The sequence below is a fragment of the Thermobia domestica genome, chromosome 2 (assembly GCF_964235325.1).
Source record: "Thermobia domestica chromosome 2, izTheDome1.hap1.1, whole genome shotgun sequence".
Lineage (NCBI taxonomy): Eukaryota > Metazoa > Arthropoda > Insecta > Zygentoma > Lepismatidae > Thermobia > Thermobia domestica.
The window spans coordinates 88,834,633-88,858,413 of record NC_137455.1 but is presented as its reverse complement, the minus strand read 5'-3'; the positions used below and the strand labels follow the sequence as shown (position 1 = coordinate 88,858,413).

Here is a 23,781-nt window from a genome sequence, read left to right as displayed (position 1 = left end):
CCGATGGAAAATATAGGGATATAAATTCTAGTATACTTAACACTAGTAAAAATGGCATCTTATGTCATCTTCCTTTTTAGATTTTTTTTTATTTACTTTCAGTTCTTCCTCTATTTTTCTGGCTATGCCCTTGAATAAAAACAAATGTTCAGAAGTTCCCCATTCAGGACAAGGTTGAAATCCGCACAACATGAGTTTCCACCTGGAATCGAACAAGGGTCCCCCGTGCGAAAGTGTATACGGTAACCATATAGGCACGAGGAAGCTCTACTAGCTTTTTGAGTATAATGTAAAAGAATATTTGCTGATTTCATGATCTGCCAGCATACATTATACTTATATTATACATATTAACAAAAATGTTCAAGGTAATCAGGTTCACTTGAAAAGAACAGTAAATAAACCTATATACAATTACGTGTGAGCAGTGGCGTACGCAAAAGGAGTTTTCGAATTTTAACCTCTCGTTGAACAAAATAATATTAAAAATAAAAATTTAAGATATATATATTAAAAACCTGATATGACATGGATTTTTGAGTCCCTTTGATAAAATTTTGTGCAGGCTTACGCCACTGCGTATAATAATGTCTGATGAGAAAAGAGAATGATTGTCCCGAATTGCTATGAAATATCCTCAATTGCTGCAGGATATGGAAAACCATATATCTACATGGGTGTAAAACTGTATAATAAGCTACCTGGGTATAATAAAACATACTCATAAAAAAAAAAAGAGTTCCTTTATCAACTCAGTGCGCAAACTGCTATTAAATAACACATTTTATACAGTAGATGAATATCTAAGGAGCTCATTGTGCAATTACGAAAAACAAGTAAATTTCTATTGTATGTATCAGATGGTAAATATAATACAAACATACACATATATATCCAGTAATTGAAATAATAATTAAGTCCTTATCATCATTATATAGATTGGAGAAATGATTTAGCCTATGTATTTTTCACAACTTGTTAAAACAAGTGCATTGTATTTGTTCTAAGCATTGTATCTGTTTTAAGTACAGACGAGTTTCATAAAATCGTTTTGTACAAACGTATATGTTATGATCTACAGAATGATTAATCCGTTCGACGAACCTTATGAGTATTTAACGTCCCGTCCCTTTAAAATTCAAATAGAACAACGACCCCTTCCTGGTTATTTGAATCAGTGGAGTAAATTTTACAGGGAATTGATGTACATGATCTAAAATAATAATAATAATAATTAAAAAACACCGCGATTCCTTTATACTGTGACGTTTGGTAGGAACAGACCATTACCTTCAAATAGATCATAGGAAAAATAATAGCATGGTGATAAATCAAGCGAGCGTGGAGGCCAAAAGGAGAGAACCTCTTCATTAAAAACAAGGAAGTACATGTTTCAGCATCTTCGAAATTTTTCTAATGGGGAAAGGAGTACCATTTCCATATCATTCAAATTTCTATAGAAAATGCTGAATGTAAAGATTCGCTTAAATTGAAGGCGTGGAATTTGGCATATAGGCTTTCAATTAAAAGTAATGAAATTTGTTTCAGGTTTTTTTTTAAAAAAAACTCCTACGGGGTCATTTCTATATCCAAACTTATCTTTCTTCCGAATTTACACTCATTTAACGTGGAAGTGTGAAATTTGGTAAATAAATTTTTATTTAAAATAAGGAAATATGTGTTTCAATGTTTCTAGAAATTCCGCTTTTAAAGATGGAAAGTAACTCATTTCTATAATATCCACATTTCCATTTCTTTATTTAGAAAATTGCCAATCTAACCATGCTCAAGTTGGAGGTATAAACTTCAGTATATAAATTCTTAATTAAAAGTAAGGAAATACTTTTCAGAAGCATTTATGAAATGAAGAGGAGAAATTTCTCTTTCTTTATTCCGAAAGTACTCAATATTGGAATTTGCTTAAGCTGGAGGTGTGTTCTACGGTACACAATATATTCATTAAAAATACGTTAATTGACAATTTACAAAAAATCATATTCGAGAAAGAAAAAGAGCACAATTTCTACAATATTCAAATTTCTGGTTTTATATTTATTACATGTTCCAGTACGCAAAAAGAACACTTGTTAGTATTGATAAAATTTAGACACAATTTCATTGTATGAGAACCAGAGTAATGTAACTCCAGTTTCATAGGTTAACAGGAGAAAGGAAAAAAATTATTTTCAAAAACTTTTTTTTAATAAGATGGTAAAAACATTATCGAATAGCAGTCAAGGCATCATAAAAAGAGTTTTAATAAAGCAAAATAACACCAAGTTGGGCTTTCAAAATTTAAATATACATCTAAGAAAACGAAAATCCCATTCTCGGGAGTTACGTTCCTCTGGTTGTCGTAAGATTTATTTTCTTACACAATGATTCGTCTTACTTGCAGATGTTCATTTCAGGTTTGGCTTGGGTGGCGGGAGGGGATAATACTCACCGATATGCATAGCTTTACATTTTTCATTAGTATATTATTATACTATTGATTAAAATGTATATACATCTCAAACTCGGGGATTAAAGGCAATTGCCTGGCTGCCCTCCGGAAATGACGCCCCTGCTTGCGTGATTTATTCAAGAATTAGTTTCTATGATGAACATCTTTCCATATTGCTTTCTATTCAAGAGTAAATATTAGACTGTGCTGTATTGGAGTTCAGCGTCCCTGTTAACACCGACCAGAACATATTGTTTAACATGAAATCCGAAGAACTCCCAACCAGTATTAAACATGGATCTCCCACGCCGAAGTAAACTTTAGAAACAAAAGGAGGAGTTGTGATTTTGTTTAATATCATCATCTTCTTGTTGTTCAGCTCAACTATATGTTGGTGGGCAACATGGAAATTTTTAAAACTTTTCCCTCCCTTGGGAGAGCTGTTTGATATTTTGATACGGTCTCTTCTTCGTAACTGCATCTAGATATTCTATCTTTGGTCTTCCTCTTCTGCCTTTCCCTCTATCAACCCGGTGATCCAATCGGAGTGCCGAATAACATGGCCAAGCACGCTATTCTTTTTTTTCCTATTATCTTCATGATCTGTCGTCCTTCATTAGCTTCCTTTAGTACGTCTTTGTTCCTTTTCCTTTCATGATATGCGCAGCCTGCTTGGATATTTCAGCTTTTCTCAATGTCCACATCTCTGATCCGTAAACCGCCACGCTCCATACCAGGGTCTTAAGAAATCGTTTTCGCACGTCCAACGACATATTTCTTGATGTTAGCAGCAGGCTTGGCTGGTTTAAACCAAGGTTGTTTTTTTAAAAAAAAAAAAAAAAAAAACTGGTTTAAACCAAAAAACGAAAAATGTTCGTAAAAGGGTAAGTGTTCGTAAAATCTTTATGAACAAACATTTGTGGGTCATCAAGTTTCACTCCAGTATATTATAGTATTATATTCAGACCTACATTCCCCCAATCATCATTCAAAGATATTAAACTACAAAAGCAACTTTTTTATATAAGTTTACGAATGTTTCTTTTGTGATTTTTATACGGTTTATTATTGTTATGCAATTGAAATCGAAAAAAAATGTAAATATTGTTTCGATTCAATAATGTTTACTATTGATCAAGTACATCGAAATGCCGTACTTTTTTTGGGAGGGGGATCATACAAACCCCACGAGAGGCATTTATTGAAATCAGAAGTATCTTTGGTATCTATTTATATATAAATTGGTCAGAGACAAAGTGGACTCAAATAATTTATTCACTTTTCTTATTGATATGCAAATTAAGTCGTCGTATTTCTTTGACGTGGACTAATGAAAGTCGTAGTGAACTAACTTGGACTAAATTAGTCCTTCTGTACTCTGCAGTATTTTGAAATTGTCAATATGTAATTCTGTACAATGGTTTCACTTCTGCAACTGTTTATTTTCTGTCCTTTTGAAGTGACTCTTGATAATTATATTAACAAGTATGTAAAGATCAGTACACCGTATTTTTATCAGGAGTCCTTCATGAGTGAGTCGGCAGACGTATTGGATTTATGCCCAATTAGTCTCGGTTTCGAGTTCAAATGAAGGACAATTTCTCTCGGATGTAGCCGAAAAGCCGTTTGGATTCCGCTTTAAGCTTATGTGACCCCTTCCAGCATAACCTCGTTGTTGCATAATAATACCAAGGCGAAACAAACTTATTTCTGTCCATATATGATATAAATACATAGAGCAAATTATTTAAACCAAAAAACCTGGTTTAAACAAACAAACAAACAAAAAAAAAACAACAAAAAAAAAAACGAGTTTTTGCCAACCCTGGTTAGCAATCCTCTTTTCTTATTGAATGTATGTTTATCTTGCGCTATTCTGGAACTTATGTCTTTTCCATTTCTTCCGTCCGAGGATATTAGACGTCCTAAAAAGGGGTACGTCTTCGATTTTCCCTCTCTCTAGCCATACGTTTGCCCCTTCCTGTCTTGCTCTTGCGCACTTGATCACTTTGGTTTTCTCCTTATTTATCTTAATTTTGCATGTTTTTTCCAGTTAGTCGTTCAAGTTTGAAAGTGCTTCCTCACGACCTTTTCGCTCTCTGCTATCAGTACTATGTCATCAGCGAACCTTATCGTGCTGAAAACCTGTCCATTTACTTTTACGCCTTTCTCCTCTTTATCAAAGAACTCTTTCATAGCCTCTTCTATATAGACTTTGAGCAGGAGAGGTGAAAGTCCACATCCTTGCCTCACTCCTTAACTTACTCTTGCTTCCTTCCGATAACAGTTGTCTGGTTTCTGTAAAGTTGGTACATTATTCCTCTGTCTCTGTAATCCACCTTCAGATTCTTCAGCGCTCTGAACATGATATTCCAATCTACACTGTCAAAAGCTTTTTCCATATCTACAAATGCTTTCACAATTGGTTTCTTTATTTGGATGTGCTGTTCCATGATCAACCATAGACTTAATTGTTTCAACCATAACATCAACCATAACTATTACATATCTGTGATATATATTTATAAATTTCTTGCATTCAAACATGAATGTTCTTTGTCAGTAAAATGTAGATTCTTTATTTACAAAAAAGCTTGCCTAGCCAGGATTCGAATACAGGTTAAAAATAAACATTATTACGCGAATCAATTACGCTATCCACCAGACCAAAAGCGCATGACTATTGGTTTTTTCCGCTTGTTTCTGTTACTGTTCTGTTGATGGTGTATTTTCCGCAGGTTTTAATTTCGTATCATATAGTATGCTAGCTTTTACTTTTATCTTGTGTGTGTGAGTGTGTGTGTGTTTGTGTGTCATATTTTATGATTGTTTTCTACACGCCACCTGAATATTTATTTGAAGGCAATGTCTAGATGGTCTATTAGTGAAAGCCCCTGTAACAGAATGGAGGAAAAATAGTTTTCCCTTGTAAGAAGGTTCGACGGACGTAAGGATCTTGGTTTAACTTTTTGGACTTAGTCTCTGGAAAGCAGTCTAGTATATGCAAATTAGGGTTGGAGACGAAAAAAAAAAAAAAAAAAATTAGAACGCAAATTTTCATTTCGACACATTCTATGGACTCCCCTGATACTCCACAGAAAAATCCCCAAAAATCCCACTTGTGTAACCACCTGAAATGACGTCATCAATATGGCGGCCACACAACTACAACTACTTATGCTTATGCGGTAATATCTAATCACAGAACTGAGATACAAACTTCGTTCTAGTGCCAAATTAAACATAAAACATAGGTTAAGTGATTTCAGCTAATATCGTTCTTACATATTGCCGCCATTTTTAATATGGCGGTTATTATCCTAAAAATTAATAACTAGTCCATTTTCTGTAGCGCAAGGTGTTGAACTTTCAGCATTTTGATTACGCTAATCATGAGAAAATATTTTTACAATTAAAGACGGAAAAACGTTTGAAAAAAAAACTTTTAACACTTTTTAAAAAAAAACGCTGAGATTCCTGAGAAAATCGTCAAAAATAGCACATGGGCAACCACCTGAAATGATATCAATATGGCGGCCATGTGAATACATTAATTTATGATTACACTATAATATCTCATCACAGAACTGAGATACGAACGTCGAGCTGGTGTGAAGCCTTTCTGGTGCAAAGGTACATGATTGAAATGATTTCAGTTAATATCGTTTTTATGTGTTAACCCCATTTTTAAATATGCCGGGTATTATCTTAAAAATTAATTTACTCTGTTCCATTTTATTTGTTTCAAATCAGGTTACTATGAAACTACCAGATAACATATAAAATATACGAAATATTTTTAGTATTTTAAAGTAATATTGATATCGCAAATTTACTTGGCTTTGTAATGGCTGAAAGTCTGCATTTTACATTATGATATTATCAATCTAAATTATTATTTAAAATAGTAAATATTAAACATTTTACTATAACACATGTTTAAAATTTTGTTTAACAACATAACACATATATTTAATCAAAATTTAAAAACCAATTACTGCGTTACAAATTACATAACCTAGCTCTCTTCAATTGTCTCTTAACTGTTTGATCATTAATATTTCTGAATCGTTTAGAAGATGGTTTTGAAGTGTCTTCAATATCATCACAAATATAATCGTCGACTTCTAATGAATTTAATACTAGTTTATTTGTGCATGATTCTCCCGCACATTCTCCAAACATTGATGAGTAGTGGAGTCCTCCTTTTCGGCACTCAGTTTCTGGAATCGGGATGGAAAATAGAGGCGGGACAGTACGTACCCGTGGCATCGACTTTGCCACCAGCGCCAGATAATCCACTACATCTCGTAGAGTGTGGATGCAAAAGTGACTGTTTCAGAAACTGTAAGTGCCGCCATATTTAAAAATGGCGGCAACACGTAAGAACGATATTAGTTGAAATCGCTTAAACTATGTCTTATCTTTAATTTGGCACCAGAACGAAGTTTGTATCTCAGTTCTGTGATAGATATTACCGCATAAGGATAAGTAGTCGTAGTTGCGTGGCCGCCATATTGATGACGTCATTTCAGGTGGTTGCCCACGTGGGACTTTTCTGAGGAGCATCACGGAGCCCACAGAATGTGTTAAAATGAAAATTTGCTTTCTAATATTTTTTCCCGTTTCGAGCCATTTTTGCCTTAATTTTCCTATGCTAGTCCCACTTTTTGTGACAAGGAGTGTACAGACAATCGAGATAAAAAAAAAAAAAAAAAAAAGTTCAGCCTCATCCTGAAGATGATGTGCTGATCATTTATTCCTGTTACTGTATGAGTTTTGCTTTAACTGAGTGTTATTATAGGAATCAACTAGTTATTCAGCTTTATCTCAACATGGAGGGTTGTGTGTGTGTGTGAAGCTACTATTAGCTTTGGATTTTAGCTACTATTTCTCTCCGAGTGTTGGCAACTATAACAAAAATTAGACAGTCGTCTCACCATTCACTCTTCTTAACTCTAGTACAACCCTTGTAATTGTTAGACACTAGTAGCACTACAATTGTAAACATGCTGGTTTCCTACATTGTGCAAAAAATTGACTACAGTGAAAATTAAATTCTAGACACTCATCTTTCATATGCATTCACTCATTTTGGAGACAGCCCTCTCCACTTTTACGAAAATTTTGAAAATTAATCGAAAAAGGATGAATAATTTCCTCATCTCATATAGGTGTTCTCTATATATACAACGATAAAATCCCCCAAAGCCAGAGACGTGCGCAGGAGGTGGGTCCTGGGGGTCCGGACTCCCCCCGAAATTTTTACTTTCATGTAAATTTAGCCTAATTTTAGAGGCAATTTTAGGAATTTTAATATAAAATACCCTGATATTGAGTTTGGACCCCTCCCGAAATAAACTCATGCGTACGCTACTGCCCAAAACGCCACAAGAACACATTATTGAACACAATCAAAGAGCGTATTTTGCCAGGAACAACTATGTCAGACTATTTTAAATTTATTATTGCCTAAATGAGGTTTTCAGCAGGTACCTACGTATTAACCACAGTGTCGATTTCGTGTGCACAGAAGTAAGTGGAGAGCTCCACAAACGAAATCAGGAAGTTCTCAATGGAATACCATTTTCTGTCAACACCCAAGGAGTGGAGAACCGCTGGCAAAAAATACGGTATTGTTTCCCTGTAATGGGGAAGCAAGTTAACATTTCGAGGGATATTTATCATGATATTGCTGCAAGGTGAGAACCCGGACAAAACAGTTGTACATGACTTTTTTTTTTTTTTTTTTTTTTTTTTTTTTTAACTGGAAGTGGGGTAGCTTTACAATCCGAGACATTAAGGCAAGTGTGAATAGTTTATGAGCATACGACACCTAACCTTTATGGTCGTCTGTAACGGATAAATTCTATGAAGCTGTTCTGCATACTCAACTTCTAAGCAATTTTGGATATTCACTGTACGTAGTATTAATATTAAAAAAGTACAACATGAGGTAGGCTCCGCCCCCAAGCCTTCGACATGAGTTTCCATATGTATGAGATTTATTAAGCAGAAAATTAATGGCAAGCAATTTACATCGTGAACACACGCATTTCAATTATTAGTAGAGCTGGAGGGACTCTCCTAGATTTTTACCCTTATTTTAACTTTAAAATTGTCATCTTTATGAAAAACTATTACAAAGCAGTATTTATACCTGAAAACCGTAATTTGAACTGAAACATCGTAAATCTGTTTTATTCCAGACGTACGCCAAAACTATCCTAACCTACGCCAACCTAAAAACATTGGCTTACCTCCCCGGATAACTACAAAAAAAAAAGGTAATAGTTAAGAACAGCTACTTCTCATCTCCCGTGCACGAGGATACATCTTCCTATTGCACTACCTAAACACCCTAAGTACAAGGGCAAGAACTCAGTCTATTACCTACTTTTTAACATCCTAGATAGTCAATGAATAATTCCTGAAAGTATGGCGTTTCTCGTCCTTCCCTAAATGGGAAGTACGGCTCCTTAACTATAACCAAAAAAAAAAAAAAAAAAAAAAAAAAAAATGCACGGAATTGAATATACGTAGGCCTAACTCTCAGTCATGTTTTAATGATTGACTGACCTTGTGCACTATTAATTTTTATTATCTTACATATGGAACATTTACTTTAACCCTTACATATACAATTTATTTCGTATGTTATTTATTTAGGTAACTCTTTACTTTGGGCAAGGCAGTGATATCCCGTCACTGTTAGTATTAATCACAGGTCTCATTGGTTCCTTTCTGTTGCTAGGGATTATTCATAGACTATGTACGACCTTAAAAAGGCAGTAATAAGGGTTCTTTAATTTACTACAATATTGCCCTTGTACTTAATGCAATTAGTTCCTGTCACTGCCTTGCCTAAACTAAAGATTTGCCTTTATTTACCCCAATAATTCATTTCTCACATCCTTTGTCCTTACTTTTTCTTGTAGTTTCTGATTTACTTGGGCAACTTGTCTGCTTACTTTTAAATGTCCTCGATCTCGAAAGATCACGATGTGTCCTTGTACTTGAAATATATATTTCAACTTGCTCTGAACACAAAATGAAATAACAAATTACCTTGTATTATTTCCAAAGTAAGAAACATGTTTGTTTCCTTGTAAGTTTTCATTCTTTTCTTTACAACCTTCATTTAGTATTTTACACTAACCCAAATAACATTCTGTATAGACAAGATGCAGACTGTTTTCCTTCGATGTCCAAATAGAGATGCGCGATTGCGAGATGTTACAATCGAAACGTTTCGATTGTTTGAACCTCTCGAGACATTTCGATTGGGATTTCCTTAACGAGAGGTTCTTAGCGAGATGTTCTTACCGAGAGGATCTTAACGAGATGTTTTTACCGAGAGGTTCTGACCGAGATGTTTCTAACGAAATGTTTCGTTTAGATGTGGCATCTATTCTCGTACTGGACAATCGAAGTCTTAAGGGAGAGGTCCTAAACTAGATGTACGAAGGGCGGGTATTTCTGCTTGTCTATATATATATATATATATATATATATATATATATATATATATAATGGAAGTATGTGTGTTTGTGTGTGTGTGTGTCTATCTGTTCTTTATGGACTCCTAATCGCCATGAAACTTTGGGAAGTTGTTTAGTACGTTCCCGGGAAGGTTTTTTGGGATATTAAATGTATCCTCAGTGGCGTAGACAGGATTTTTTTGGGGGGAGGCTCACTTATAACCACCCGATCGCTATGAAACTTTAGTAAGTTGTTCAGTACACTCCCGCGAAGGTTTCTGATAGGACATAGCGCATCTCTCCTCACTGGCGTAGCCAGGACTTTTTGGGGGACCTTATCTATCTGTCTGTTTGTCCTTTATGGACTCCTAAACCATTAATTCGATCGCCATTAAACTTTAGGAAGTTGTTCAGTACGCTCCCGTGAAGTTTTTAGCATATTAAATCTGTCCTCAGTGGCGTAGCCAGAATGTTTTTAGGGACCTCATTTATAACCATCCGATCACCATGAAACTTTGGTAGGTTGTTGAGTACACTCCCGCAAAGGTTCTTGGTAGGGCATAGTACATCTATCCTCAATGGCATAGTTCGGATTTTTGTTTGGGGGACCTTATATTCTTATAAACCTATTCTCCCCACACAACGCTGGGCACTTCAGCTAGTATTATATAATAATGAAAGTATGTATGTATGTCTGTCCTTTATGCATTACTACCCCATTCATTCGATCGCCATGGACCTTTGGAAGTTGTTGCGCACAATCCCGCGAAGCTTTTTGGCACAGTAAATCTTTCCTCAGTGGTGTAGCCAGGATTTTTGTTTGGGAGACCTTACCTATAACCATCCAATCGCCATGGAACTTTAGGAGGTTGTTGAATATACTCCCGCAAAGTTTTTTTTTTGGCAGGACCTAGTACATCTATCCTCAGTGGCGTAGCCAGGATTTTTTGGGGGGCTTATTTATAATCACCCAATCGCCATGAAACTTTCGAAAGTTATTGAGTACACTCCCGCGAAGATTTTTGGCAGAACATAGTAAATCTATTCTCAGTGGCGTAGCCAGAATGTTTGTTTGGAGTTCCTTATCTACTAGGAATGCAATGGATGTACCCGATTGCAATGAAATGAGCTGAGCGAGCTTAAACTACGTAATCATTCCTGGCCATTATGCAATAATAAATGCCATTTTTAATTGTTGACAAAAAAATCGCGTGAAAACTTTTTCCCCATGTTAAGTCTATGCAAGCGTTTTTCGGTGATTATTCCTCGATGGTACATCGGATTTTTTATTTCGACCTATGTTGTCACTCAGCACGACATACTCTATCACCGTGCTAAGTTTGGTTGAGATCGGCCAAACGGTCTAGGAGGAGTTCACGGACAACCAAACGGCTAACCCGAGTATAAGAGCTTCGCTTCGCTCAGCTCAATAAACATTCATCCGATCGCCCGTACGAAGGGCGGACATTTCATCTAGTGATGTAATATAATGTAGTGTAATATTAACGATTAAAGAGTATAAAAATATGTTTATTGTAAAATATAAGATAACATAAAATACTCACCAGTGAAGTATCCAGTGAAGTCTCGTACATTGTAGTCAGCAATAAATCAGTCACTTTCCAACACTTTACACTGTGCACATTTTTAAAACATATTTCCACTGCAAGATTTTTCTGTCTTAAACATAAAGTACTGATAATTGTAACAGTATATTAAAGAAGAAAATTAAAATTAAATACACACATGATTGGTAAAAGAAATACTGTCTCTTTTGTTGTAGAGCCTAAGAAAAGTCAATAGCATTTTTCTTTAATTTATTGCACGACCTTTATGTTTCTATTCAAAAAAATTATTTGATCGAGTTTCTCTGAACTAAGTCTATTTCTCCTTTCATTAGTGACTAGACCTGCATTGAAAATATTCGTTCAGAGGGGACGGAAGTGGCTACGCGTGCTGCTGAAAAGGCCGTTAAAACTAAACATTCGAAAGTTCAATTATTCGTTATTGATCGATACATTTTTTGTGGGCATTACCGGCACCAACGGCCTTAAGCCCGTAACGTCTAAGGGATGACGTCCCTCGGCGATCACATCACCCGGAGAAAAGGAAGAAAGGAATTATGAGGGAAGGAAGTGGCATGCTGGGACTTATTTGTTCAGTACCATCCCGGCATTTGCCTGGTGTGAGTGAGGAAAACCCAGGAAATCCTCACTCAGGATGGCTCACCTGAGGAAGCTGTTACATTTTTTTTCGATCAAGTGACCCCACTGCTCGCACCGAAGGCGAAATCAATTATTCGTGTCGTTCTCTAGCTTGAGAATATATATAGTGTCTACATATACAGGGTGTTTCAGATAAAACGTCCAGTGCTTATAAATCCGAAACCGCTGAGAATAAAAAGATGAAACAAAAACTGAGATAGGAAAATGTTACGGGGCGCATCACATGGTGTTGTTGTGGTGACTCCCAGGGCCCTCCTTCAAGGGGGCCCAGGGTCCAACTTCAAATTTTCAAATAGGAACATGTATTGAATCATACCTCATTCAATAGTACTTGAAAAACGAAACAACTTTTGTAGGAAACAATTTTCGATTTAGGCCACCGTTTTCAAAATGGCCGCAAAAAGTTCTGTATCAGTTTGAAGTTGGCACCTGGGCCCCCTTCAAGGAGTTTCCTGAGGGTCACCACAACAACACCACTTGATATGCTTTATCATCGTTTCTATCTCAGTTTTTGTTTCATCTCTCTATTCTCAGCCGTTTCTGATTTAGGCCTATAAGCACTGGACGTTTTATCTGATACAGGACCCACTTTTTGCGGCCATTTTGAAAACGGTGGCCCAAATCCAAAAATTGTTTCCTACAAAAGTTGTTTCGTTTTTCAAGTACTATTGAATGAGGTATGATTCAATATGTGTTCCCATTTGAAAATTTGGAGTTGGCCCCTGGGCCCCCTTGAAAGAGGGCCCTGGGGGTCTCCACAACAACGCCATGTGATGTGCCCTATGACATTTTCCTATCTTAGTTTTTGTTTTATCTTTTTATTCTCAGCCATTTCGGATTTATAAGCACTGGACGTTTTATCTGATATAGGACCCACTTTTTGCGGCCATTTAAAAACGGTGGCCCGAATCGAAAATTGTTTCCTACAAAAGTTGTTTCGTTTTTCAAGTACTATTGAATGAGGTATGATTCAATACATGTTCCTATTTGAAAATTTGAAGTTGGCCCCTGGGCCCCCTTGAAGGAGGGCCCTCGGGGTCACCACAACAACACCATGTGATGCGCCCTATGACATTTTCCTATCTCAGTTTTTGTTTCATCTTCTTATTCTCAGCGGTTTCGGATTTATAAGCACTGGACGTTTTATCTGAAACACCCTGTATAAGGATGAAGAACAATTTCCAATAAGAAACGAAACTTTAAATGATGTTATGTAATTCAGCACGAGCTGCTTTCAATTCTCTTTGTCGTGTGTAGTTGCTTTCTTTAACAGTTTTAAGAAAATGTTTATTGAAAGAAAGAAATAGCTTTAAGCAGCGTTTATGTACCGCACAATCCATCTTCCTTTCCTTTTCTTTCGAATCTGATTATACATGGACATCTGTTCCACAACATTTGCTATAATCTTTATTGGTGTGCCATGAACGAAATGTTGATAATCGCGAAAACCTGTTTTTGTGCAAGAAATGATAACAAAATTGGTCTTTTAGACTGTATGGAATTGGCGCGAGCCAATAAAAGCGAAGTACGAATATTCAGGTAGAAACCTCCTGCTCGTTAATACAGAAAATTGCAGACGATTTCCCTTAGCGAATGCAACAAGCGAGAGGAACCTTTCGATTGTACAAACCTCTCGCTAAGCAATCGAAACAATCTATAAGTAGAACTTCTCGATAAGGAACCTTTCGATTGTTAGAACCTCTCGCAATCGCGCATCACTATGTCCAAATAAGTCCAATGTAGAGATGCGCGATTGCGAGATGTTACAATCGAAACGTTTCGATTGTTTGAACCTCTCGAGACATTTCGATTGTGATTTCCTTAACGAGAGGTTCTTAGCGTGATGTTTTTACAGAGAGACCGTTCTAACGAAATGTTTCGTTTACATGTGGCATCTATTCTCGTACTGGACAATCGAAGTTTTAAGGGAGAGGTTCTGAACTAGATATACGAAGGGCGGGCATTTCTGCTAGGCTATATATAAAAATATGTGTGTGTGTCTGTCTTTTATGGACTCCTAAACCATTCGATCGCCATGAAACTTTGGGAAGTTGTTGAGTGCGCTCTCGGGAAGGTTTTCGGCATATTAAATGTATCTTCAGTGCCGTAGAAGGATTGTTTGGGGGGATACAGTGGCGTAACAAGACAGGGGCAAAGGGGACATTGCCTTCTCCAAAGTTCTGGTAGAAGTTATTGGAGGCGCCAAAGGCGCCTAATGATTACTTTGCCTTTTTTAAGCCAATTGAAGAATGAAAAGTTTATGTAGACCTACAAAAGCAGTGTTTTGTATGCACTGCCAAATCTTCGACAAAATATAGAGTGCAGTGCCTTGTATTATTATACCTAGTGCTCTCAAACGGGTCGGGTTGACCCGACCCGACCCGTGACCCGACCCGACCCGAGTCGGGTCGGGTCAGCTCGGGTCGGGTTACGGGTCGGGTCGGGTCAGGTCAACTCGGGTCGGGTTATCGGGTCGGGTCAGTCGGGTCAGCTCGGGTCGGGTTGTCGGGTCAGGCTACTCGGGTCGGGTTATCGGGTCGGGTCAGTCGGGTCAGCTCGGGTCGGGTTGTCGGGTCGGGTTATTCGGGTCGGGTTGTCGGGTCGGGTCAATCGGGTCAGCTCGGGTCGGGTTGTCGGGTCGGGTTATTCGGGTCGGGTTGTCGGGTCGGGTCAATCGGGTCAGGTCGGGTCGGGTTGTCGGGTCGGGTTATTCGGGTCGGGTTGTCGGGTCGGGTCACTCGGGTCGGGTTATCGGGTCGGGTCAATCGGGTCGGGTTGTCGGGTCGGGTTATCGGGTCGGGTTGTCGGGTCGGGTTATCGGGTCGGGTTATCGGGTCGGGTTATCGGGTCGGGTTGTCGGGTCGGGTTATTCGGGTCAGTTCACTTTGGTCAACTGAGTTTAGGTTGAGTTTAAACTCGGCTGGAGTCGAAAGCTGCTGTTTTTCACTAGCTGCCTAATTAAAAATAGCAATTTTCAATTGATTTTATAGAAACCATAAATCTATTTTGAACACTTGCAGCTAGTGTTTTTATGATAAATGCTTATTTTTCTACTTGTGTGTACTTTAATTTTTAAATGTGGAAGATTGATTTTACCAATCGACTGTAGGCCCTAATATTAATATCTACGCCAATATGGAGTCTGGATTTAGAAGAAAACTACTAAATGACCTTTCATGACCTTTCACATGTAGCACTAGAAACTGATATAATCACAGAGATGATACCTAGCTTGTAGGTTTCTAGGAATGCGTTTTTGTAGACACAAAGAAGATCAACGAAATTCGTTAAGGAATTGTTTAATTATGCTTTTTTTTTAAATTATGCTTTATTATTAATTTCAATGATTATTTTACATTAATCGTGTATAATGTATATTTATTATACATTAAATATTCTAAATATCTTGATCTATTTATTGATATTTTTTTGCAACTAGTTTCTCTCATATTTAATGAACTTTCTACTTAATTCATTGTAAAGAGATGTGCTTTGCTCGAATAATTTTTTTCTATCATTTGTGTGCGCCTTACAGGTACATATATACAGAAAGGGAAAGTAAAAGATGCCACCAAAAAGTACAGAAAGTGCTTAAGTTCAAAAAGTAAACATAACAATACAGTGACGACGCCAGAGGGGGGCAAGAGGGGCGAGCGACCCCTAGTAGCTACTTCTGCCCCCCTGACTAGACTAGGCTGCCCCTCCAGACTCGTACAATCTTTAAACATTCTTCACGTAGTATTTTATATCAGTATCATAACCAATCTCATTGACAAATTGTAGTCTACTTTCCATGAATTTACTATGTGGCAGATTAATCCTCAAGCTTTCTTCTTTGAGCGTCTGGGTATGCACGCATATTTCTGTTTTCTAATTTAGCCCCTTTTGAGGTAAATTTTAGTTATACTTCTTTCTTATGATTTTTAATAATTGTGCCTAGCGAACAACAGTAGATTTGGTCGACTTGTTTTCTTCTCATTGGATCAACTTCGATTGGAAACAAAAGAAAGGTAAAACCAGTTACGTAACTTGTTTGTATTTATCCAGGTTTGAAGTTTTCAGTTTCATATTTTGTTTTATTTAAAACTTCTTTTTTCTGAAACATTATTCTCGGCTTCCAATATTCAGAGGATGTGCTTATAACAGCTTAGTTTGCAACTACCAGGGCTTAATTTTTTGAAGGAGATAAAAAGAGTTGTGTTTTCCCTTCCTGCAAATGATAATAATAAAATTATGGAAGAAATTGATTCCCAATAAAATGTATTGTCAGAGTGCTGATCTTTAGTTAGTAATTGGTTTATACTAGTGCTCCTTTACTTATTTTGTTTCAAAGTACTGACGTGACGTCTACCATATTGACTAGGAACTGCTGAAAAATTCGTAGCCCAACCCAGAAGGAGTGCACGTGGATTGGTGAAGTTTTACTTCTTCTTCTCTTCCCCCGAGAGTCAATATACTACCTTGTACAGTGCTCCAGCTTTTGCAGAAAAGTTAAAAAAATCTAGATTTCCTCGCACCACTGTTCGTAGCACTACCCCTATCAGATCTAAAATGGCGTCTTTCAAGTGTTATTTAAGTTTGGGAAATAAGTACACGTAATAGTTACACGGAGCTAAATCTGCGGAATAAGAATGATGATCTAGACATTGAAATCCTAGATTATGCAATGTCAGTTATGTTCGCAGGGGCTTGATGGACAGGTGTATTCTTCTGAAGGAACAGAATTCCTTTCTTTTCATTTTCCGCAGCCTTGAACTTTGAATTTTTCTTTCAGTTTTGTAAGTAATGTATAGATTCTGGATTAAATATCTGACCATTGAGGAGGTAGTCTACCACTCCATACTTATACCAGAAAAATGTTCCAAACAGTTTCTCAACCTACTTCTGTGTCTTGAACTTTTTGGGGCGATGGAGAAATGAGTGCTACTACTCCATTGACTGTTGTTCCGATTCAGGATCATAGTGGTACAACCATATTTCATCTATGGTTACTATTCGTCAGCGAAATTGATCAGCATTAAAGTCAAATTGGAAGAAGACTTCTCTTAATGCCGTTACCCTTTTATTCTCCTGACATATATTTTGGGAACCCATTATGCCGAGAATTTGCACATACCCAAGCCATTCTGAATTATGCTACCGACGAGTACCAAAGAAATGCCCAGAATCTCTGACACAAGTTTTGCTGAAAAGGTAAAAACTGAGAAAGCGGGGTGCAGACCTCAGACTATAATAAATATATCGTGAGTTTACTATACACTTTAAAAACTATATATATAATAGCTTAAATTATTTTTGTCACACAAAAACTAGGGTGGCCTAGGCCCTCCGACCCCGGGCTATATCCACCACTGGGTGAAATGCTGCAATTTTCAAGAATAATGTCACAAATTGCATCCATGATTCCAGGAAGAGTCACTGCTTTTAATCATCCTGGATGTAAAGCATAATTTGTTGAGAAATTGCTACGTTTATACTAAGCCACTTACTTCTTCCCCACTGTATATAACGGAGGAGAGTCCCGTGGTGTTTCACTGATTTCCTAATTAATTTACTTCGGTGACTTTCCTTGGTGGAACAAAAATGTTATAACAGTAAGGATCTGGATGTTCGTGAAATTATCTGTTTGGGCACACATAATCACTTCAGAGGCCTGAGAAACAATAAGAATTTCATTATTAATATGAAAATTTATATTTGTACATACAGAGATATGTTTTTCTAAACTACGGTTTCATTTTTCTACCTAGTACCTACACTCCTTCTGGATTGGACTACATTTTCAGCAGCTCCTCGTAAATTCTCTCTCTGGCTATATATATATATATATATATATATATATATATATATATATATATATATATATATATATATATATATAGAGAGAGAGAGAGAGAGAGAGAGAGAGAGAGAGAGAGAGAGAGGCGTAGCATATAGACGAATGTGTTACTTGTAGCATACGCGAAAGTAATTCAATTTATGTTTAGGCTTCAAAAGTTTCATTGAAAAATATTTCATGTGCAGACGTTACTTATTTGTTAGTTACAAATTTTATTTGAAATAAGTTTAATTTATAATCATATAGATCTAACATAAAAACAGCAACGAAATACACAATGTAATGTAAAATAAGTCAAACGTAATAAATATGTCATTTTTGGTATGGCAAATAGCCCCCCCCCGAAAATGTATCTGCCCCTCCTTTGCCCACCTAAGAACTTAAAGCTGGCGTCGTCACTGTAACAATATAGTATGGAGTTCTTGCATACTATTCATTGTTGGCAGAAAAATTTCTTCTTTTACTTTTTTCTTTTCTCCACATCAAAGGATATCACCGAAAAGTTTACAGAAATAAAAATAAGCTTTTCATTGTTTGCATTGTTATGTTCTCAATGATTTTGCATTGTAAATATTGGCTTTAAAGATATTAACACAGTAGGTTAAACTTTCAGTTAAAGAGAATTTTCCAAGAATTGTGCTATATATTTTAAATTATGCTTTATGCTTTATTTTCTAAAATTATGCTTTTAAAACTAGTTCCCCAATGTGAGTGCATTTTGGTGTTCACCCCCCAGTGTCGTGACCATAGTGCTCTCAAACGGGTCGGGTTGACCCGACCCGACCCGTGACCCGACCCGACCCGACTCGGATCGGGTCAGTTCGGGTCGGGTTATCGGGTCGGGTCGAGTCGGGTCAACTTGGGTCGGGTTGTCGGGTCGGGTCAGTCGGGTCAACTCGGGTCGGGTTGTCGGGTCGGGTTATTCGGGTCGGGTTGTCGGGTCGGGTCAATCGGGTCAGCTCGGGTCGGGTTATTCGGGTCGGGTTGTCGGGTCGGGTCAATCGGGTCAGCTCGGATCGGGTTGTCGGGTCGGGTTATTCGGGTCGGGTTGTCGGGTCGGGTCAATCGGGTCAGGTCGGGTCGGGTTATTCGGGTCGGGTTGTCGGGTCGGGTCAACCGGGTCAGCTCGGGTCGGGTTATCGGGTCAGGTCAATCAGATCGGATCACGGTTCGGGTCAGTCGGGTCGGGTCGGGTCATCGGGTCGGGTCAGTCAATTCGGGTCACGGGTCGGGTCGGGTCGGTCTTCAACCCGACCCGACCCGACCCGTTGAGAGCACTAATTATACCTAATGGTTCTGTTCCTTTAGGTATAATAATACAAGACACTTTTTCTGTTCCTTTTGTGTTGATTCTGCCTAGGGCACCTTTGATACAATAAAATAAAGAAATAAAAATTACCTATATAACAGTCAAGCAGCGATATAAACATTTTCTTAATCCTTTGTCGCCCCTCATTATGTACGGGCGACATAATGCTTCGATAGAATAAAAAAGAAAATAATGTTACAATGACGGAGCATTGTAAATATATTAATTATTTCTTTCGTCGCCCTGATTGTATAGGGGCGCCTTTGATAGAATAAAAAAGAAATAATATTGCACCAAGGTGCGCTGTAGATATATTAATTATTCATTTTGTCGCCCCTGATTGTATAGGAGCGCCTTCGATAGAACAAACAAGGATCTCCTCAGCTACCGCGCAGGAAACAGACCCCGAAAAGACTAGAACACTCGCTGACATCCGCGAAAAATTACCAATTCAACTCACTAGCGGATCCAGAAGGATCGTTTGGGAGGGGGGGGGGTCGCTTCCTGGAAGATGAGTGTAGCCTCAAGGTGTCCAGAATTTTACTTTGCAAGAATCGGACGCATATGAATGCGGGACTAGATAGGGGGGTAGCTAAACCTGATTCCCAGATTCCAGTTTGGGACCTGAATTTGTTTATATATATATATATATATATATATATATATATATATATATATATATATATATATATATATATATATATATATATATATATATATATATATATATATATATATATATGTGTGTGTGTGTGTGTGTGTGTGTGAAAGTACGGTATATTCTTTCTGTAGATTTAAATTAAATACACACTTTCGGTGATTTACTAGTCACCGCAATATGTCAGATACTCTGTCTTGCACAGTACCTGCACAAAAGAAAGTACTGTACTGACGATGGCATTCATTTTAACGAAAGAGTGTACAATTTTCTCTAATCATTTATATTTTGAATAACAATTGCGGGACAGCAGTTGGGAAAAACGACAGACTCGGTGTGCGCAAAAATAGATAACAAAAGTATCTATTTTTAAAGAATAATATAAAATGTCAACAAATAACAAAAGACATTACAATATTTCTATGTGCATTTCTTGGTAGCTTAAAAATGCAATTATTATTTATAAAATGATGTTTAATAGTAAATGGAACCCAGTGTTCCAAATAGGTCAAACTATAGGGAAGCAATCTTTACATATTGCTTTAGTTCCTGTTTATATCAGATATAATTCAGTAAATTGAAAACTGAAAAGAAAGAAATATAATATTCAAACTGAACTCCATGGACGTTCAGTGGCTCCGTGATTATTCTCCGTGGTAGTGATTGCCCGAACATGAATTTCGTGGCTTTTCCCCGAAATAAGAATGTTATGGTTTTTGCCTTAAAAGAACTGGCCTGCGCATTCAAGGACACAGATCAGGTACAGGAGAATGAAATAGATACACTTCCTAATACATATACTAATCATCACTGCATTTAAACCTTGTACTGTACTATTAACTGGAACCCAGAGCGATGATTTGAAGTTAAACTACAGCAGTAACATATAAAGAAATGAATTGTGAATATAAATCCTACCTAGGTATATAAATATAATAAATTGCAGTACTCCTTAACTATATAAATCACTAAGAAGGTAAATGCACAATTTATTCAATAATATACTGTAAATAACGTAATAACAAAAATATCAATACTAAACTTTCACTTACACAAACTCAAAAGAAATTTTGTCGGATCTAGAACGAAATGTGTATAAATTTTACATGAATTAAAATTATATAGAGTCACAATATAAGCTATTATAATGTATAACTAGTAAAAGAAATATATATATATATATATATATATATATATATATATATATATATATATATATATATATATATATATATATTAGATTAGCAAAGCCTACACTAAAATGAACGAAACAGGGGCGTCATTTAGGGAGAGCAGGAGGGGACAATTTCCCCCCTCCCCAAGAGTTTGAGGAATACATATACTTTAATCGATTGTCTACTAATATACTAGTACAAAACCGGAAAGTCTTATGTCTGTGGTGCTTTTGCCCCCCTCAAGCGAAGTCTGAAATGACGCTCCTGGAACGAAAGATGATCAGAAATGTAAAATCAAAGTGATGTCTCCGTTCATTACTGCACACAAACTATATTTTCTAAAATATACCGACTGGCAACATTATTTGACAATATCAGATATTTGAAAAAATGCAAATTAAACTTTAATTTTGAAAAATTCTCACCTTTAAACGAAATTACCAATAGAGAATAAAGTACGTATAACTTGTTTTCCTTTCATCTCAGATATAATATGGACGCCGTTTGGTCTAATGGCTAAAACGCTTGCCGTTGGCTCGCGTGATCCCGGGTTCGAGTCCCGGTGGGGGTACAGTTAAACGAAGAAGTTATCTGGATTCCACTATAATCAGTAGGTCCACGGCTCCATTAGCCGTTCTGGCACAACCGTGGGACGTTAAACAAACAAAGATCATATGTATAATATATAACTGTTTATTAAAAATATAATATAGCCTATATACCGGTACACATTTTTTTACGATTGTAGTTGTGCCCTTTTGTTTCAGTTGAAGATTTAAAAAAGCAATTTCCCTTTTTTGCCCCATTTTACTAAAGTATCAAATAACGTTGAAACGCGTGTCAAATTAATTAAAATGAGAAATCCAAATACCAAATTTCAAGTCTCCATTATTAAGGGATTCGGAGAGATGGCCACCCCCTTCCTTTCTACGAATTTCCAAGAAATCCTTCCTTAGTGATACCCTACGTCACAAATCTTATCTACTGTCCGAATTCCAAGTTTCTAGTGTGAGTGGTTTGGCCTGTGCGATCAGGTATTCACTTAGGACTTGGTCTTTTATATAACAGCTTGTAAGCTTGTGTTATTTCCCAAGAAAAGATATATTGCCATTAAAAGTCACAATGAATCACTGGTCCCTTCCTAATGTTTCCGTGTTTGAACCCCAAAGGTCACGGCTCTCTTTGTTGATCTAGTAGCTAACGAACGTATCTTTGATCTTTGATGCATGAGGTTCTGTGGTTTGATTCCCGGTGAGTGAGCATCGAAAGCACTACAGTGATTCAGATCCAACTTTAAACTCTAGTTCTGGTTCTGTAAAGCATTGCATTTGGCAAACGATGTAAATACATGTTAATCAATCAACCAACCGAAAAGTCTCAGATTCAGAGAGCTTTTCGGTAAGAAGCGCTGAAGATTCTATATTTCTCTTTATTCAAGGTAAAGGTACTTGAAGTTTTGGAACCTGAACTCCATTTCCATATCCTTTTTCTAGGACACAATTTTAAAATATATCTTTTTAGTTCAAAGAGTGAGGCGTCTTACCCTCCTTCCTATACAGCCGTTCGTCCAACGAATGAATCATATTCTCGCTCCTTTGGGGCTTATGGTGACCGCCTCAAGGAACTAGGGATAGAAGTATTCGCACTTCAAGTATTCTGTATTAAGTACTATTAAGTACCACATATTTTGATTAGACTCTGCTAGGCTTGTCTCACATATTGAATCGGTCGGGAAAAGATCATATTTGTATTTTGGAACAATGCATCCTGGAAGTAAAATCCAGACCGTTTGGGGGGGCGGTCGCTCTCTCCGTCCCCCTTGGATCCGCCAGTGATTCAACACCACAGAACAGAAATTACGCGCAAATTATTATGAATGTTTGGACAATATCATTTGCAAAATTGAGTCGATTCCATCAGCCTGAACTGAAGAAGTATTGTGCAATAGAGGATGTAATTCTGGAATCTGCTATACAGCTATTTTGGAACTTTTCTCAAGACATTAGTGACATTTTAAAAGAATACAATGTCAATCCGGACCGACTACAACTACAGATGCAACAGTTACTCACCACCATTTCTATTTCAAAAAATCTGAGAGACCTGCTTGAGAACTTCAAGAAACTCTGTAAAGAAACAAGAGAGCTGTTTCCTGAAGTGTTGAAAGTAATTCGTCTCTTGCTTGTCATCTCTCCGACATTTGCAACTGCCGAGAGAAGTTTCTCTATGTTGCGGCGTCTCAAAACTTATCTGAGATCCACAATGACCCAGGCAAGACTGAACCATTTTGCAGTTCTTAATGCATACCCAGACAGGCTTGACTCACTGGACTTGAAGGAACTGTATAGAGAATTCACAAATAGCTCCTACCGTGCGACTGTCTTCGGAAAAGTGTGAATTCTGCTCTTTTGAAGTGTGCAGTTTTTGTATCGAAATGAGCTATAGGCAGGGGTGTAGCCAAGGGGGGGCTCATCGGGGCCAGGCCCCCCAAATGGTTTCCTGCCCCCCCCAAATGACCAGCAGTAGTAATGGGGCGACTTGAGGACACTTTTTGGCCCCTGGGTCCCTGCCTCAGGACCCATGGTCCCTGGCCGGGGTCAATGACCTAGGGGTACCTAGGACCACCCCCTCTAAATTTTGGCAGGGGT

General features: G+C 37.3%; 1 protein-coding gene across 2 annotated transcripts in view; it reads right to left on the bottom strand.

The window, feature by feature from the left end:
* Nucleotides 1-9,672, bottom strand: part of LOC145673984 (ribonuclease H1-like) — a 51,333-nt gene extending 41,661 nt beyond the window's left edge. The window contains exon 1 of one of the 2 annotated variants that reach the window (XM_081743811.1): nt 9,515-9,672. The gene's annotated coding sequence lies outside the window, so the exon portion shown is untranslated. The other variant, XM_081743814.1, reaches the window with a different exon arrangement.
* Between the last annotated feature and the right edge of the window lie 14,109 nt (nt 9,673-23,781).